The sequence below is a fragment of the Littorina saxatilis genome, linkage group LG10 (assembly GCF_037325665.1).
Source record: "Littorina saxatilis isolate snail1 linkage group LG10, US_GU_Lsax_2.0, whole genome shotgun sequence".
Classification (NCBI taxonomy): Eukaryota; Metazoa; Mollusca; class Gastropoda; order Littorinimorpha; family Littorinidae; genus Littorina; species Littorina saxatilis.
Window position 1 is genome coordinate 27,594,169 of NC_090254.1, and position 6,201 is coordinate 27,600,369.

Here is a 6,201-nt window from a genome sequence, read left to right on the forward strand (position 1 = left end):
TATTTTGTGGCATCGATCATTCAGGCACTGCATCATTCAATATCATAACTGCAAACACTGCATTGCATTGATTTTCTTTTCAGGTATGATTTATGGTAATTTTTACAGTATGTCAGCTGATACAAATAATTCTTTTTTTTAAATGCCCGCCTTCTATGGATGTTAAAAAACTATTATGATGTACTTTAATTTAAATTGAAATAACATAATTGTTTAGTGTTGATTTTGAAACAATTTCACATCAATATTCTATCTGTCCAAACATATGTTTGCAGTTATTGACCTAACCTGCCCCAAGGTGTGACCCAACCTGCCCCAAAGTGGGGCAGGTTGGGTCAGCTGCAGTTGGTGTCTTTAACTGTTAATTACTCAAAGAAAATGACGTAAAAATGTACCTTTTTATATTTAGTCAAGTTTTGACTAAATATTTTAACATCGAGGGGGAATCGAAACGAGGGTCGTGGTGTATGTGCGTGTGTGTGTGTGTGTGTGTCTGTGTGTCTGTGTGTGTCTGTGTGTGTGTGTGTGTGTGTGTGTGTGTGTAGAGCGATTCAGACTAAACTACTGGACCGATCTTTATGAAATTTGACATGAGAGTTCCTGGGTATGAAATCCCCGAACGTTTTTTTCATTTTTTTTATAAATGTCTTTGATGACGTCATATCCGGCTTTTCGTGAAAGTTGAGGCGGCACTGTCACGCCCTCATTTTTCAACCAAATTGGTTGAAATTTTGGTCAGGTAATCTTCGACGAAGCCCGGACTTCGGTATTGCATTTCAGCTTGGTGGCTTAAAAATTAATTAATGACTTTGGTCATTAAAAATCGGAAAATTGTAAAAAAAAATAAAAATTTATAAAACGATCCAAATTTACGTTTATCTTATTCTCCATCATTTGCTGATTCCAAAAACATATAAATATGTTATATTCCGATTAAAAACAAGCTCTGAAAATTAAATATATAAAAATTATTATCAAAATTAAATTGTCCAAATCAATTTAAAAACACTTTCATCTTATTCCTTGTCGGTTCCTGATTCCATGATATAGATATGATATGTTTGGATTAAAAACACGCTCAGAAAGTTAAAACAAAGAGAGGTACAGAAAAGCGTGCTATCCTTCTTAACGCAACTACTACCCCGCTCTTCTTGTCAATTTCCATGAGCGGTGGACTGACGATGCTACGAGTATACGGTCTTGCTGAAAAATGGCATTGCGTTCTGTGAGTTCGACAGCTACTTGACTAAATATTGTATTTTCGCCTTACGCGACTTGTTCTTTCTTATTAAGTTCTTGAATGATTAAAGTTTATTTTGAACTATTTATATTGTGTTTTTTTCTTCCTGTATTTGAACTACGAGACGAAAGCCAAAAAGTGTCCCAACCTGCCCCACCGTCCCCTAAGCTTATCTGCAATAGCACGTTATTGTGTCCTCTGAATCTAAAACGCAACAAACGGCTGCGAGTCATACGAACTAGAGCGGTGGAGATCGACCGTTCAAAGGAACGGGCGCTATGCAGAAACCTATCCTTGGCGGATGATGACTTTATTCAGTTATTCTGCAGAAAAAAAGAAATGCTGGAGAAAAACCGTTCTTTTCTGCAGCATTTCTGCATAATGTCATCTTTCGCGAGAGCAACGTTTTTTTCTGCAGTAAAACAGTTTTACTGCAGTAAAATTAAAATCAAGAATGCTGCAGTAAAACGGAGATGTTGTTTTGCTGGAGAAAAACTGTTTACACTTTTTCTTCAGCATTTTGGCATTATTCAGTTATTCTGCAGAAAAACAGAAATGCTGCAGAAAAACTGTCTTTTCTGCAGCATTTCTGAATAATGTCATCTTTCGCGAGAGCAACGGTTTTTTTTTCTGCAGTAAAACAGTTTTCCTGCAGTAAAATTGAAATCAAGAATGCTGCAGGTGATGTTGTTTTACTGCAGAATAGTCTGTCACAGTTTTTCTGGAGAAAAACGAACGACCTTGTAAAGTAGCGTTTGTATTCGTCGCCCCCTGGGATAGTATAATAGTTTGTTCCGCAGTGTACCAATCAGAAGGCGTGTAGCACAACTATTGGTAATTCTGGATGAGTCCATCTCTCGACAGAGGGGGGCTCGCGTGCTCCAACATTATAATGAGCCAGTACAAAATTCTGCAGAAAAAGTGTAAACAGGTTTTCTGCAGTAAAACAACAGCACCGTTTTACTGCAGCATTCTTGATTTCAATTTTACTCCAGAAAAGCCCGTTGCTTCGGCGAAAGATGACATTATGCAGAAATGCTGCAGAAAGAGTTTTTCTCCAGCATTTCTGTTTTTCTGCAGAATAACTGAATAATGCCAAAATGCTGAAGAAAAAGTGTAAACAGTTTTTCTGCAGTAAAACAACATCACCGTTTTACTGCAGCATTCTTGATTTCAATTTTACTGCAGTAAAACTGTTTTACTGCAGAAAAAAACGTTGCTCTCGCGAAAGATGACATTATGCAGAAATGCTGCAGAAAAGACAGTTTTTCTCCAGCATTTCTGTTTTTCTGCAGAATAACTGAATAATGTCATAATCCGCCAAGAGCCAGTACAAAATGCTGCAGAAAAAATAAAAACAGGTTTTCTGCAGTAAAACAACAGCACCGTTTTACTGCAGCATTCTTGATTTCAATTTTACTGCAGTAAAATGTTTTGCTGCAGAAAAAAACGCTGCTTCGGCGAAAGATGACATTATCCAGAAATGCTGCAGAAAAGACAGATCAAGACAGTTTTTCTCCAGCATTTTGGTTTTTCTGCAGAATAACTGAAAAATGTCATAATCCGCTAAGGATAGGTATACTCACTGGGTAGGGGGGGGGGGGGGGTCCGGGGGCATGCTAGGCCCTTCGCGCCTTCACACCCATATCTTCACAATATACTTTTGGAACCCCCCCCCCCCCCATAAAATGAACTGATCCGTCCCTGCAATCAATTGCCTAAATCATTTTAATTTGCTGTGTGTGTGTGTGTGTGTATGTGTGTGTGTGTGTGTGTGAGTGTGTGTGCCAGTCAGTGTGTTTGGGTGTGTGTGTGTGTGCGTTAGCGAGAGAGAGAGAGAGAGAGAGAGACATTTCCATTTCCGGGGTTTCCGCCCCCCCCCCCCCCCCCCAGCCTAAAAAAATTAAAAACATTTCAATCAAGAAAAACTGATGCTCAGATTACTCCATTTTCCTTGATTTTTATCGGAGTTTTTCGGGGGGAGGGGCGGGGGGGGCATGCCGGCCTTTGTCTTCTAAGTCTTTCTTTCTTTCTTTATTTGGTGTTTAACGTCGTTTTCAAGTCTTCTAAGTGACTGTTTCGGAAAGTAGTTGGGTAATTTGTTGGCTGAGGTTGCACCAGATCGGTCAATTGCCGTTATTTTGATCCAAATTTGTCTTCTTACATTTACTGAAGTTTCTTGGCTCAGATTGCTCCATTTTCTTTGTTTTTAATCAACATGTCCGGGGGGGGGGGGGGGGGCATACCCCCGTACCCCTATGAGGTTTCGAACGATTCGCACCCTCAACTAAACGCTTCGCGTCGTCGAATTATCACTAAAAGAAATTTGGACCCCCCCCCCCCCCCGCCCCCTACAAAATGATGTGATCCGCCCCTGTAAGGTACCCATTTTAATGGACAGTTAAGTGCCTCTTATTTTTATTGAGAGGGGAGTGAGGGGAGAGAGAGAAAGAGAGAGAGAGAGAGAGAGAGAGAGAGAGAGAGAGAGAGAGAGAGAGAGAGAAAGAGAGGTGGAGTTAGGGTACATATGTACTGCTCGTTCTCTCACCGCGGTCGAAGATCCGTGAACATGAACGACGAATGTGCCCTAGTATCTTACTTGTTATCACCAGTGTTCGTATTTAGTATATATATATATATTCCATTCGGCGAGTTATTGTGCATATGTGTGTTGCACTGTGTGGTGTAACTGTGGCGTTGGAGTGATTTTTTAAAACGGAGTCAGTCGCAGGAGAAGGACTCTGTGTGCTCAGTGCGTCGTGGTCCTCACTGATAAGGCCATTGCATTCTGTCACAGCCGCTACGGCTAGCTTTGTCCTTTGGGAACAACAGGTAAGTAGCGAAGAGAACGTGTTTTTGTTATCAGCCTGAGCGGCATAACGGTGCACATGTTTGTACAAACACGAAAGGCTTGTCAATTGTCAAGGTCTATATAAGGTTGTAGCCTTTCACAATAAACAGTTATGGTGGTCGATTTTCAGTAAGCCTAAAGTGGCACGTATCCTCTGGCACAAACTCCGAAAAGCACTCAGTAGGCCCCCTATATAGGCTACTGTACAAAATCAAGACATCAATTGTCGTTGGAGGAGTAATGTTGGTCGTTTGATGGCCAAACTTCAAACGCCCAAGAAGTCGATCACTGTCAACAAACAAGCTGATCTACCAAGAAAGTGAGAAATAGTCTGTCTGTCTTTCTTTCTGTCTCTGTCTGTCTGTCCGCTGTCTCTCTCTCTCTCTCTCTCTCTCTCTCTCTCTCTCTCTCTCTCTCTCTCTCTCTCTCTCTCTCTCTCTCTCTCTCTCTCATATTATATATATTTTTTTAATTCAAGTTGTTGTATTCCCCCTACAATGCGGAACAGGGGGTTACATGGGCCTGTGCTGAGTGCATTAGTTTCTCTCCCAGAATCAGGGCGGACTCCGATGCAGAGGTGTTTGTATATTATAAAAAAAACTATTCCCCAGTTTATCATAAATTGACTTGATTAATTAGGCCTAGTTACGACCGGCACTTTTAAAAATTATCATAGCAGGTGTGTCTAAATTGCAGCACAGTGAATGTCCCTTGGGCTTGAACTCGCCAGAAAATGTTATCAAAACTGAATGGCTGCTTATAAAAACTATGACACAAAGCTCAACGCCGAACATGGTGTTTCAAGAGACCAAGGGATTTCAAGGGTCGCTCAGAGATAACGGGCTTTGTACAATACGGTCAAGCTACATTGACTGCACGACACTACAGACTGTGACAACTTCGATGAGTAGCGGCCGGGTACAGTAGCTCAGACCGCGGTAGCTCAGTTGGTAGAGCACTGGACTTGTGATCGGAAGGTCGCTGGTTCGAATTCGGGCCAGGACGGACACGGGTCAACTTTATGTGCAGACCCAGAGACGGAAGCCATGTCCCACCCCCGTGTCATCACAATGGCACGTAAAAGACCTTGGTCATTCTGCCATAAGTGCAGGTGGCTGAATACACCTAAACACGCAGACACCTGGGTAGCGCGACTCCGTTGCTGCTAGCTTTCCACTGGGAGGAAGCGACCCGAATTTCCCAGCGATGGGACAATAAAGTAATGAAAATGAAAATGAAAAAATGAAATGTATCGAGACTTCACCTTTAGCCAACTGACCCCATACAAACCTGAAGGGGATCTTTGACCACAGATATTAGGGATCCATAAGGGGACATGAGTTGATTTATGCTCTAGGTAACCCTTATCCTGTAGTGTCAAGATAATAGCAACACTGATTGACCCCAGTGGAGACCCTGCAGTTGCTGACACATGCGTGCATACCCTGACTTACAATAGGGATTTTTGCCCACATATATTAAGGATCCACAAGGGGGCATGAGTTGGTTTATGCTCTAGGTAACCTTTATCCTGTAGTGTCAAGATAATAGCAACACTGATTAACACCAGTGCTAGTTGAGACCGTGCAGTTGGCGAGTTGCTGACACAGGCGTACATACCCTGACTTACAATAGGGCCAAACAAACATATGTGTTGGTTTAGAGGGCCCCAAAGGGTTTAAAATCGAATTTTAAATTAGATTGGCGTTTTTTGACCTTTCTGTGACCGTGATTGCCGAAATTTCCATTTCTGTGATCGTGATGGGACTTTGCCCGTGATCCGTGATGACAAAAAAATCAAGTCTCGTGATCGTTTTCGTGATTTGTTTTCGTGATCGTGATGGGCATTATTGCAAAGCATTTTATTTTCAACGGACATTTTTCACAGCTGTATCACTCTATGATCCTCTATTCGTCAGGTGTTTGTGATCGTGAAAACAAAAATCAAGGTAACTGTGATCGTGAAAGCTAAAATTTCCCTTCCCGTGATCGTGATGATACCCCCCCTTTGGGGCCCTCGGTTTAGGGTAACCCGACCGACCCTATTTTTTCCCGCCGACCCTAAATGGGTTTTTTCATTTATCTAAAAAAAAATCCACATAAAAACAAC

General features: G+C 41.7%; 1 protein-coding gene across 2 annotated transcripts in view; it reads left to right on the forward strand.

Moving 5' to 3' along the window:
* Positions 1-3,807: 3,807 nt before the first annotated feature.
* The window catches only part of LOC138978530 (ATP-dependent translocase ABCB1-like), a 50,666-nt gene continuing 48,272 nt past the window's right edge, over positions 3,808-6,201 (forward strand). Inside the window, exon 1 of one of the 2 annotated variants that reach the window (XM_070351265.1) lies at positions 3,808-4,072. The gene's annotated coding sequence lies outside the window, so the exon portion shown is untranslated. Of the gene's footprint in view, positions 4,073-4,158; positions 4,411-6,201 lie in introns of those variants that run through there. The other variant, XM_070351266.1, reaches the window with a different exon arrangement.